This window comes from Pangasianodon hypophthalmus, chromosome 1 (genome assembly GCF_027358585.1).
Source record: "Pangasianodon hypophthalmus isolate fPanHyp1 chromosome 1, fPanHyp1.pri, whole genome shotgun sequence".
In the NCBI taxonomy this organism is placed as follows: domain Eukaryota; kingdom Metazoa; phylum Chordata; class Actinopteri; order Siluriformes; family Pangasiidae; genus Pangasianodon; species Pangasianodon hypophthalmus.
The window spans coordinates 2,042,100-2,055,821 of NC_069710.1; the positions used below are offsets into that span (position 1 = coordinate 2,042,100).

General features: G+C 41.0%; 1 long non-coding RNA gene across 1 annotated transcript; it reads left to right on the forward strand.

Moving 5' to 3' along the window:
* Positions 1 to 2,047: 2,047 nt before the first annotated feature.
* On the forward strand, positions 2,048 to 8,803 carry LOC128319130 (uncharacterized). The gene is made up of 3 exons (XR_008302521.1): positions 2,048 to 2,103; positions 3,961 to 4,247; positions 8,036 to 8,803. It is a non-coding gene; the product is annotated as an uncharacterized LOC128319130 (long non-coding RNA).
* Positions 8,804 to 13,722: the final 4,919 nt, after the last annotated feature.

Sequence of the window (13,722 nt, forward strand, 5' to 3'; positions counted from 1 at the left end):
AGAAACAATACAAAGTTTTTCTTCCTTTTTCCCCCTTTCCTATTGTCAGTTGTAGACTGCAACAAGTTCGATCCCCATGCATACACACAATCACATCTGACCAAATCTATATCATGTATTTTCCCACTTAACTGTACACATGCAATGTGAGATTTTGTGTCCATTGTAATACGGCAGCATGTGATCTAGCCCATGAAGCAGTCTAGCTTTCAAAGCTAAGCACCATGCTGTCTAAGGAAAAAATAAAAAAAAAAGATGGGACAGAGGTCCTTGTGAGAGTCTGTGTGTGTGTGTGTGTGTGTGCATACACAGAGATGGATCACCAGAGCTTGTATCTTCTCCGTGGCCATGCCGAGCAGTGCATCAGCAGAGGGCCCATTTACATTAGGGAGATTTAAGCTGTCTGAGGCGATGGTGACAAGTCAAGGTGTTTCACTTTAATTACACACAGCAAGGTCACCTCCTTCCACACTCACCCTCACACATGATGGGGCAGAGAGAGAGAGAGAGAGAGAGAGAGAGAGGACAGGGGAAGCAGGGAGGGAGAAAGATAGGAAATGAGAAAGTAGGTGAAAAGAAGAGGAAAATTAAGTGTGAGGCAGTGAGCTCATTCATGTATTTCAATGTTCAGGTTTCGGTTTTTGTGTTTAACACAATTCCTTTTGCTCACATAACTGGCTTTACCACAGTTAATAGTACAATGTTCAACACTTTTACACATGTAGGGACATGCCGGTAAACTCACTGGTCTGCTATTGATCATCATACTTGACAAAATAAACATGACATTATTTCCTTATTTCCTTTCACGGTGATGCTCGTGGCTGTAATATATTATGTAATATGTATGCTGGTGCAGCAGGTAGCATTGTTGCCTAGCTTCTTGATCCCTAATGTGATACTGAACTCAAGTTTACCATCTGTGTGAAGTTTTGCAAATTCTTCTTGTGTCCAGGTTTGTTTCCTGGTTTGTTTCCTGGTTCTCTGGTTTCCAGTAGATGGCCTGGATGTTCTAAATTGCTCCTGTATGTGAATGTGTGTGTGTTAATGTGTATGCGTGGTGCCCTGTGATGGACTGGCATCCTATCTGGGGTGAATTTGCCCATCTTGCACCCAATATCCCCAGGATAGGCTCCGGATACATCCCAACCCGGCGCAGGATGCTGAAGATGAATGAATGAATGAATGAATGAACGGTATAAACTGTGTTATAATATACATGTCTTTTTTCTTGTCCGTTCTTCTTGCATCTTCAGTGATCTGAAGTGAACATGACAGAAACTGAGTTAACACAGTAGTTTGGAGGTGTTAGAAGTGTGAGGTGTGTGACCCTCAGACCCCTATGTGAGCTGCAGTATACTCTACTGATGAGAACTGTCAGACCACTGACTTCAGAGACTGCGTCTGTCTCTCTCTCTCTCTTTCTCACCAACATGTCAACTGAGAACAGTCCTCCTGGGCAATTTAGGAGTTTAGCCAGTCTATTCACACATCTGTCACCAAACCTATCATCACCAGGAAATCAGACCAGCTTCATTGTGTAAATACCCTCCCTAACACCACAGTGTTCCACAATGTTACATCTAAAATGCCTCCAGATGTATGTAAGATTAAGCAGCATCAAATCCAGGCCTACGCACACATAAGCACACACTCAAACACGCATACAGAGACATACTCCTAGCACACACTCATAACTCCTCATGCTGATATACACACAGCCAGAGAGATGGTAAGCTGTCAGTTTAAAACAGCCATGCCTCTCTTATCAGCATCATAGCTTCAGCACAGAAAGCCATGGTCAAATTAAAAAGAGGATGGAAAAGGAAGGGAGAGAAAGAAAAAAGAGAGAGAAGTGCCTTCTGGGGAAGTTTTTTTGAAAGGGGGAGGGAAAAAAGCAGAAGAAGGAAACCTACTGAGTTGGCAGCAGTTCAAAGAAGGAGGATCCCCATGCCTTTTACAGTCCAAATGGCGGTTTTTGGCACTGCTGCAAAACATACAATACCTCATGGCAAAACTGCACCACATACTCGCACAGCAGAGAAGAAGAAAACAGGGTTAATTCAAAATCCAGCAGTAATGTCTGCCTCTTAGAGATTTTAGGTAAGTTAGAGAAATGAATGACACCATTTTATTATTATGTGTCTTAGATACCTGTGTCGTTACATATAAACTACAAAGGCAGCTATAATTAACTACTGGAGGGGTCTGCACTGTTACAGATGGATTACAGTAGCAAATATACAAATACACATGTACACACATGTGTGTGTATCAACTTCAGTTTTAGCTTGTGCAAGTATACAAGTGGATCTTGACAGTGATGGGACATTCTCTATCTCTATCTCTCTAGTGTAATAGGGGGTACTTACTTTTGTATTACCTGCTGGTTTTCTGGTTGCGACTGTACTTATATACTAACCACATAGGAAATATACATCTATTTTAAAGTTTTTATTTGCATAAAATATACAGCTATTATTTATATGTCATACTTTAGTTAGTGTGTAGGCAAATTACAGGTTGTTCAGGTAAGTGTATAAAATAGTATGCAGTGTGAAAACAAATATAGCAAAGAAATTATATAAATAGTGGACTAAAATCTAAAGATATACTTGTGTATGTACATAATTCACAACTAAAATTCATACCTATTTACATTTGATTACTTCTGTAAACCATCAGTAACAGTGCATAATCTCCTCAGTAGTAAATACACTGTTATTAGTAAAATTTCTTTAAATAAAATTATGTAACAGTTAATTTCAATAGTCAGTATGCTTTAGACAATCAACAATCCATCTTTAGCTCAACAACCTGTTGATCTAAACAATATTTCAACAGTTTATTGTTGTCGATGCTTCCAGTTTATCATTGGTTTATCATCATATCACCTTATATTCTTATTGATATATACACACTGTAGTCTATCACAATTTCAAATTCAGTTTATGTGGTTTATTTATACTTTTTCTAACATGTTGTGGAAAGATAGATAAAGTTCATTTGACATTTTTGTTGAGAATCATTGGATATACTGCTTCATGACTGTCTATACATTGGGTTGTAGAGTGTCTAAAGTAGACTAATAAGTGTTATCAATTATTAATAGTAACAAATTAGTTTGTTATTAGTAAGATACATTACTGTACTGTTCTCGTCTTTTCACTGGATGAACATGCCATAAAAAAATCCGATGAAGGACACACATACAGATGAAAATATGCACACCATACGCTCAAACGCAGCATCAGTCAGAGTAAAAGCATGGATTTGTTCAGTCATAGTAAATATGACCTATCAGTGGGATTTCGAAAAACAACAGCAAATTGTTTTTGTACATATAGAGTTGCTGTGTATCAGACAAGATACGAACATTGTTTAAAGCTGCTGTTTTTTTTTTTTTTTGAAAATGCAGCTATTTTATTTAAAGTTGAATGAATATTCAATTAGCTTTCATTTAAATTTTTTTTTTTTTTTTACTTGCCTGGCGCCTTTCACTTGCTGATTTGCCTTTCAAAGCCACCAAACTTACTTTCTCTGAGCCATATCCACATGATGAAGGCTCACAGTAAACATAGTCCCAACTACTATGAAATTGTTCCTACACAACATGCCTATGCAAGCACCCACAAACACACACACACACACATACGCGAGCACACACACACACACACACACACACACACACACGCACACACGTGCGCGCAATCATCGCATGGATGTAGTTAAGCAGATTTATGCATACACTTCTGACAGTAGAGCGGCAACCGTGACCTCAGCTCTAAAGCAAGGCCATAGAGTTCATCATTTTGATCTGCAGCCTGAGCCAAGTTCACAGCTAAACCCACAGCACTACACAAAAAATGACACCCTGCTAGAGGTGTGCATATGGGATTGTGATCCAGTGGGGCCTGCCAGACCCAACAGAAGGGCTGTTTTTTTTTTTTTTTTATGCAGGTGGGAGTGGGTCAGCTATGAAGTTTGTGGGACAAGGAGAGGCCATATTCATTAACATGGGAGCATACTGGATGTGCTTGTGTGGTGCTGCATGATGTGCTTACTGGACATCGAGTGGCCTACACAGAGCCCTGACCTCAACTCCACTGAACACCTTTGGGATAAACTGGAATGCCGACTGCACCCCAGGCTTCCTCGCCCGACATCAGTGGCTGAGCTCACTAAAGCTCTTGTGGCTGAATGGGCGAACAGCCACAGAATGGGATGCTCAAAAAGCACATATGAGTGTGAGTATGAGTGTTTGGCCATATAGTTTAAGTCCATTAGAAAATTAAGCTATGCAGATACAAGCACAAATAACTGTGGAAGCAGTCACAAGTGGTCAAAATGTGTGCAGGAGCAGGTGGGATTGGTCAGGACTCTTGAAGGAGTGGATGGGATCGATCAGGTCTCTCTAAGGGAATGGGCAGGATTGGTCAGGACTTTCTAATGGAGAGGATGAGATTAGTCAGGTATGTCTGCAACAGTGGGTGGGATTGGTCAGGAATGTCTGAAGGAGAGGGTGGCATTAGTCAGGAGTGTCAGAGGGAACAAGTAGGATTGGTAAGCACTGTCTGAAGGAACAGGTGGAATTGGTCAGCACTATCTGAGGGAGTGGGTGTTACTGGTCAGGACTCTACACCTAGCTCAGTCTACATTCTCATTAGATTATTAACTCCCATCCTGGCAGATCATGAACATATGATTTTCTTACTAATCTCAATTTATAGTATAATGGCTTCTAACTGTGGATTTGTCTAAATAATCTTGCAATAGCATGTTTAGTTACTGAATTATAAATGTCAATCTATAGATAGCTTATAGAAACCAAATAAAATGGTAAAAATCTCTTCTCTCATTAATAGTATGCAGAGTGTAGGTTCCACAAACAGGCCACTAATGCAGATCTTCTGGTTAGACAGAAGGGGGTGTAGAGGGAGGCATGTGGGTCTTTTTGGGGAATGAGACAGCAGGGTATGGGGCTCCATGAGGCACGCACATAGTCACCAGGCTCCTTTCCCAGTACCTCACGCTACCATTCAGTTGCAAACAATGACCCGAATCAGATGACAGATGACACGTCAGGGTGAGTGAGGACTACACAGAAGATCTCGGCTGGCCCATCTGTCAGAGTGCAAGCCAGAGAGCTTTTGAAGAAAGAACACACACACACATACATACACACACACAGTAGCACAAACACACCCACCCACACAATATGCCAATGGTAGTTTTACTGTAGTGATACTCTAATTATAATTAATGCCATATTCAAGCACTATTCTAACCCCATCATACAAAAAAAGAACCCACAGTAGCTCACCTTTGTCTCTTTGCTCCCAGAAAAGGCCCACAGACTTAGTTACACAGATTAGATCAATAAGAGCACAGAGAGCCTAAACAGTTGAAAAACAGATTTTTCTTTCATACACGGTGAACAAAGCTGTGCTGAGCTGATTCTTGCGATGGGTTCAGTCCATAGATGGTTTTAGTCAAATCACTCTGGATTAGGACTTCATTCTGAGAGCACACAGCTGCCAGAAGCTCCACAGGCTAAAACCTGCAACTTTCAAAATGGCTTTATTTCTTAATACTTCCAATTAAAGCCTTTTTTCCTCTCTCTCGATCCAGTTCTTCACTAATAACATAATGGCAGGTGGAATGTCATAGCAGGGTGTAATGCAGCTAAGTCCTGGCTGCTGTTTTAATGCCTTTCTAATTGGAGCCCACTTTTCAGCACGGTGGCATGTGGAAGGCAAACAGAAATGATTTGTAAAATAACGAATGCGGAACTAATAACTAGCCCTCGTCCTAATGCAGGGCTTTTTGTGAGGTGGAAAAAAAAATGTGCAAACCGTAATTGGGTTTACCTCAAAAAGACATTTTAAACTCATCATTTCATTTCACAAGCTTTTTATGTCACATTTTGTCGGGAGAAAAAAGACTGCGAGAGTGTGTTTTCTCATCCATTCCCGAGGTTAATGGTCAAGTTTGAGCTTTTAAAACATGGTGAAACCCCGCTGAAAGGATTTGGGTTAATTAATTGTAAAGCATTATTTTCCTTCCTTAGTTCACTGCATGCCTTTTTGAGATATATTTTCACCCATGTCACACAAACAAAATATGATTCCTTATGTGAAACTCTTTCATAAGCAGTGATTTTCATGTGCATTGGTTAACTAATGTATTACCAAAGTTTTTTGTCTTCAGCTGTTGTTATAATCAAATATAATCAGCTCCTGCCATGCAATCGTCTTAGGCAAATTCCCTTTGCATTTGCAAGATAACAATTGTATTAATGTTTAGATCTTTTATTTATTGCATACTTTGTTCTAAAATAGGATCCTTTGGCCATATATGAACATCAACATGCATGGTTCTGAGTTTTTTTTTTTTTTACGTATCATTCTTATTAATTCACTCCATTTGTGGCTGTGCTCATTTACTTGTTAGATGTTTGGGATTATACTGATTGCTCTATGAATATGTCTGATATGGAACAGTCAATCCTCCAGTTTGATAATTCATTTTGTATTACTGCATATACCTGTGTCTGACTTCATTCATTCATCTTCAGTAACCACTTTATCCTAGTCAGGGTCATGGTGGATCCAGAGCCAATCTCAGGAACACTGGGCATGAGGCAGGAATACACCCTGGATGGGACACCAGTCAATCCTATGAACATACACATTCACACCTAGGAGCAATTTAGAGTAGCCAGTCCATTGGTATGTTTTTAAAAGGGGGAAGGAAACCAGAGAATCCACACAGACATGGAGAACATGCACAGAACCTCTGCACAGACAATAACCTGAACCAGAAAATCTGGAGCTGTGAAGCTGCAAAACTACCTGCTGCACCACTGTGCTGCTTATATTTGACTTTGGCTTATTAAAATGGTTTTATGTTCTATTTGGTGTATTTTGTTAACTTGTAGCACAAAATATGACTAATCCACCTGACATACACTGTCTATCCTGCTTACCTACATCTTCCCAGGACATTTTTATGAGTACATTAGTATAGACTCCTGACAAAATGTGATGTATTGAGTGGATCAATACAGACCCAGTCAAAATCTCAGCTGAATGATGTAAAGCCTGGCATAAAGATAGCAGCCGTACTTTACTCATTGTGAAATGAGTGAAAAGTTACGCTCACATCAGCAAAATCATGGTTCAATGCATATGGCAGGCTGTATGCTTTCTCTGCCCTGAATTTAGGCCTTAATAAGCTCTGCACATTAGAGAGAGGTTGTGCTCTGAGTCGACCACCACTGTGAAGCAGACCAACATCCACAGGCAGATTCAAGCCAACATTACTGGCCTGACCTGCAGGTCCTGTTGAATTACTGTCAGAGGTTGATAACACCTCTTTTATCTTAACACCTTGTGCCTCCCCTCAGGCCCGGGTTAAGCACCTGCACGCCCAGCATATATCATAACATAATGGTAAAAGCTGAAAAGTTATCTTCTTGCAGGCAAGATATGGCGAGTTATACAAATCAGCCTCAGTCCTTCTCAGCTGCCATAGACATGGATAAAGAGTGTATGCGAATAGTCATCTTACACTTTTCCCCTCCTTTCCTCTGCATGTTTATGAAATATTGCCTTGACACTGAGAAAATATGCCTGGGGTGAAGTGGCATGTTTTGTCTAATGTTCCTACATACCATGGAAATGCTAATAGGGAAAGAACAAACCATGTATACTCTTGAAAGTCCATAAGAAATGTATTCAGACATCATTTGTCATTTTACCTTTGCAAATAGGATCAGAGCAATATTAATCTGCATTATTATTTACATAATAGTTATTTAGTGCATTAGACATGCCTTGCAGTTGCATGCTGATTAAAAACAACAATCATCATAGTCATGTTCTTTAGGATCAGTTGCAGTCTCTTGAATGGAGCATGGCTCTACCTAATATGGCTATAAGGTGCTTATTTCATGCACAGTGCTGTTTGATGTGATATGCTTCAGAATTACCACCTAGTGACGGAGGTTATTTGGGCTTTGTATTTCCTGCAGCTAGCACGCGGTGGACTGCAGCCATATCCGAGTCAGGCAGAGTGCATCAACCTCTTCACACCTGCCCCAAACTCAGCCTCTGCCAGATAATGATCTGCTCCCACAGGAACTCACTACTACAGCCAGAAACATTTCACTCCAACATAAAACCTGCAAAAAAAATGAACAAGTGAGTGAGTACTGATTTAAGTACAGGGCTCTTCTCTCCATACTGTCCATACTCATACTGATTTATGCACGCCAAATTGAGGACTCATCCAGAAACAAAACTATCAATCTATAAGTTGCCCCAGGACTCAAAATTTTACTCCCCTGCCTAAAATTACCTTGGCTAATGTTACCATACCAGCGTCTTAGTTATCCTGCCAAACATCTGCTGCTCTCCTATTTCACCTCTCTTACAGCTGATTAGAGACAATGCCTTTTTTTTTTTTTAAGCTCTCAGCTCACTACTTACTTTTGCCTATATGATCAAGAAAAGAATAAAGTGTGTGGTAACATTTTGGGTGACTGATGAGTAGCAGTGTGACATTAGGGGACATTCAGAATGGCAGCAATGCACGATCCAGCTGGCTGACTGCCATTGCCAACTGTTTGTGTATGTTTGTAGTTTGCTGGAACATGCCAAAAGCGACCTGCACTACAGTACCTGGAGTCTGACCAGCAGAGAGGTCCACTAAGCATCTCATTCCAATCAACCATTAAAATAACATTTACTGAAGGACTGTCATGGCAGATATATGAGTAGGGATACTGGGTCTCATTTGTCAAGCTGGAAACGGATTTATTCATTGTTTTATAAGAGCACGTTCACAAGAAATTTGGTATTCATGAGAATCCCATAATTTCCGAAAAACTTTGATATCCTACTCATGCTTCTGAGTGTATATAAGAAGCTGAGTTACACATAAGAAGACTAATGTATACCTTGAATAATCTTCTGACACTTCCTGCTTTTTCAACACGCCATTGGGGCACATTGGTGCAGGCTGGTCAACAGTCTCTAGGACACTTTGCTTTGCATAAAAAAGTGATTTCCTTGTATGATGAACTTGGCGTCCACAATCACCTGGGTACTGTAGATATACATTTTTTCACCATTTTCATGTCAAACCATTTTCTTGTCACCTCATTTTCGATTCACATCTAATGATCCTTTTCTGTAATTTGGCTCCAGATTTTAGCCTTTTAGGTGCTGTTAAATATTATATATTTTTATTAGCATAGACACATAACTTTCACTTCTACTGTATCTCTGAGAAAAGTCTTATTTTGCTATGCTAAAGTCTTATATTGACATCTAAAATGCTTGTAATCACAAATCTTTCACTATAATAGAAGCCCCTTGAAAACATTTGCAAATAATAGTTTACTTGAAACTGCTTGAAAAAATAAGCGGTGGTCCACTGGTTCTGGCCTACTGATCAGAAGCTTGTGAGTTTAAATGCCAAGCTGCCATTGTTGGGTCCTTGGGCAAGACCTTTAATCCCTCAACTGCTTAGTTGTATCCGGTCTCAACTGTAAGTCACTTTGGATTAAAAAAAAAAAAGCATCAGCCAAATGAGCAAATGTACATGGATTATTTGTTTGGCACAAAGTAAAATGATTTAAGCCTGTATTCTTCTGCACATGGTATCACTATGCCTCGAGAAATATTTATTTATTTATTTTATTTATCACCTTTGTAAAACCCAGAATTGCTCCACAAAAAAAAAAAACACTTTTAAGGTGTAGAAAAAGAGGAATATAGAGTGAAGAGGAAAGTTTTCAGCTGAGATTAGAAATAAGCAATAGAAGTGTAGTCAGACAGATTGATATAGAACATTTTACAGTTTGGGGGCCATGGCATGAAAGGACCTGCCATCCATTGAGAATAGTGTGCGAAACTGCAAGAGGACCTGGGGGTAAGAAATGGGGTGTAAGAAAGTTTAATATTAACAAAATATTTAAATATATAAATAATGGTCTTGTTATTTCCATCATTGTACAGTTCTTTGGACCCCAGTAGACCTCAACTTTACAAAGGTAAAAAATTTTTTCACATTTGGGTGGCTGCAGATGGAATTTTTATCACAGAGTGACTATTAAAAGAAATGTATGTAAATGCCATTCATTAGTTATTTATTTCAAAATTAATTTTTTAAAATAGGCATTGCATAATAATCATAATAATAATGACTATGCCATATGTTGTATCATATACTCAAACCATATCATATAAATGTGCATGTCAAAGAATATTACAATGTTTAAGCATGTATGTTCTAGTGCAGATTCCACAGTCCAGTATGCTTAACAGTCCATGGCTGAAACTGTCAATCAATTAAAATTAAAACTCAAAAGCTGTTTTTTTTAATGAGATGTGCCAAACTTGACATGGAAGGAGCGGTGGAACGATACTTCCACACACTTCCAGAGCAGCTCATTAGTTTATGTTGCTGGTGGTGGCCACATGAAATATTGAGGTTTGTTTCCATTACAGGAGTAATAGCAGGGTGGACTGCTTGTCACGTCACGACAATGGCTCCATATCATGCCATGTGCAGGTTGAAAGCAGAATGTGAGAAGTGATGGAAGCCTGTCACATTGGAGTGAATCAAAGAGAATGATTTCCAGTGCTTCTACTATCACTGAGGTGAGTGGCGGATGAATGTTTAATGATTCCACCATCCTCTATGCTTGAGCCCACACACACAGACAGTGAGAAAGATACAGTTCGAGGCAGAGTGAGGTGCTGATAGGCATGCATGAGACAATGAGGAGTTCTATCATGCACACACACACACACACACACACACACACGGAGTGCACACATCATTCAGAGGAGGGGATGTATGGGGATACAGGCTGTCAGCTGAAGAGATGAGTGCTGACAATCAGGCAGTGGGAAAACAATGTTTCCTGTCACTGCTCCCTCTAATCACATCACTATGGTTTTAGTTAAAGCGAGCTCCCCTCCTGCGCTCTGACACTCAAACCGCTGTTCAAAAAGCACCTTGCTCTGCATGAGAGGGAGCGGGTCAGGCAATGCTGACACAGCTAGGTAAGTCAAAATGAAACAACTCTGTTTCTACATTCATGTTCACGGCTATGGAAGTATGCGGGAGAGTGGTAAAAGAGGAGAGACTTGGGAAGGGGGCTGGGAAACAGGAAGAGAGAGAGAGAGAGAGATAGACAGGCAGATCAAGTGAGAGCCAGAGAGAGAGAGACAGTAAGCAGCCAGAACTGTTTACGAGAGCAGATAGTGCCTGTCAGAACACATTGCTGTCTCCTAATTGGGTCATTTTTGATATGAGAAGGATGGTGCCAGCGGACTGACGGAGAGCAACTGGGGAGCCAAGTGCCCATGAGGCCCCTCTGGCGTGGTATCAAAGCAAGCACGAATGCCACCTGCAGACAATCTGGCACAGGCTGGGCACTTCTAGGCACGAGGGTGTCAGAATACAGGCCCAGCACCCCTGCTTGAGCCAGGAGGGTGTAATTGCTACATCGGCATTTCTGAGAGCTTTTCAAAGGCACAGACTTAATCCACATGTGTAGTATGAAATTGGCAGTTTTGTACCCACTATCCCCTCCCTAAATGGTTCCCAAAGTAGCTTCGTCCTCCTTGCTTCTCTCCTTCATGCTGCTCTCTCGCTATCATTTTACAAGTTGCTTCATTTCATGTTGCCACACATTGCCCCAGGAATGACCAAGCTCTTTAGACGGTGAAGGCGGACAAGGATCTATAATCTTTAGTTCCTGCTTGCTTTGACAAGATTTCATTCGTGTGTGTGTGTGTGTGTGTTACTCTTGGACGCTTGGTGTGAGAAATGTAGGAAGGGTGTCTAAAGCAGTGCATCTCAAGCAGCCTTCAGGATATGAATGCTTTCATCCTCTCTACATGCCTCCGTCCTCAATAATGTTAAAATGCCACATTGAAGAGCGAGCTTCTGCTCTCGCACACTTGCTTGATTGTTTGCTTGCTTGTTTGTTTGCATGGTTCCATTTCCCTTGGAGCCTGGCTCTGGCACCAAACTGAACCCACTCCAGTTGGCTAATGACTGAGGGCCAAATTCCAGAGCTCCAACAAAACAGCTTCACAGCACTCACACTCGCTTCTCACATACAAACAGTTTCAATCTGTGGAGGATCTGGGAGAAGTTGGAGGTCTGGTCCAAGACCTCAGGTTTACCTTTGAGTGGACCAACAGAGCAGGAGACAAAGTTCAATTCCTTTCCACATCCTAAGATGAATCACACCCTGGCCACATACATAAAACATAAAGTTCTGGAGGAGTTCTTCAGAACAACAACAGAGAGAAGGAGAAAACCCAGAGGATGTTTTTCTTTTCTTAAATTCACTCATGCTGTTTTGGCTAACTCGAACCACTTATACACAAAGGAGAGGAGGGGGAAAATCAGGTAGAAAAGAAGGAATAAATAGGTGCTGCAAAGATAGTCCAGCTGAAAGAAATCCAAAAGTGGGCATAATATGTGTGTTTCAGTGTGTATATGTGAGTGTGTGTTTTTCCCTTTCAGTGCATGTTCAAAGTGTGTATATGTGGAGGACTCTAAATGTATTGGATATAGGAGTCCTTTGTGTTTCATGGCAAAAAAGCAGAGCCAGTACCACTAGAAGTGGTGCACCTGTTCAAAGAGGCCTTAAAAAGCCCCTGAAAATCTCTTCAGTCTCTATCAGGGCAGGAGTCTGGGGAAGCATCCTGCCTAGAGGACATCCTCCGAAAGCTCTCTGTCCCCTTTCATCACCTCTGAGCTGCAAACTTGCGTGTACATGTGCACACACACACACACACACACACACACACACACACACACTCACGCACACACAGATACCTTCTCAATACACAACAGAAGGAGCTGGTCCTCTTCTCTCAAATACACTCACACTAAATGGCCACCTTCATTCTTCTAAAACCCTCCAATGCGGCCTCCATTAAATATACAGAATTGCAATCCTGGAATTATATGCTGAACAAGGAACGTATATCTTGGGTATAAACCATCTGAGCACAGGAACATATACACCTCTAAACACTGACCACGGTCCCAACCCCCTCTACTTCCACTTTTCCCCTATCCTACTCTCTTTCTTTCCCTCTCTCCCTGATCTAGACACCATGAATCAGAGGACCTGATGCCACGCTTGCTGTCAGAGAGTGAAATAGAAGAGAAGCGCTGGACCAGGCCTCCTGTACCAATTAATGAGGGATCTGAGGGAAACAGAGAAAGAAAGACAGAGAGAGAGAGACAGAGAGAGAGAGAGAAACAGAGAGTGAAAGAGAGAGACAGGAGTTACACTATTTGCCTAAAGGTATCTGCAATATTTCTAGGAGTATTGCATCATCCTCGGGTGTTCAGCTCCAGCATTACACCTCACTGCCAGGATTGCGGTAAACACCTCATATGATCAACCCTGACCTTGTGACTGCATTGTTGTCACGGCTAAATATTCTTCCACAGAGAGTCCTATCTGTTCATCTCAATGCTAAAGACGCTACCAGACACATAGTGAGCAAATCAAATTCAAGTTCTTTATCGTAGAGAGTAAAAACTGATTCACAAGTTGATAATTACACTGTCATAGGCTCTGCTCTTTGTTCTCTTCTTCTCGTTTGATATGAAGAAAGGTCTTCTTTGGGGCCTGCATAATGGGAAGAGGAGACGCTGCCACTTCTGGGTGTAAAG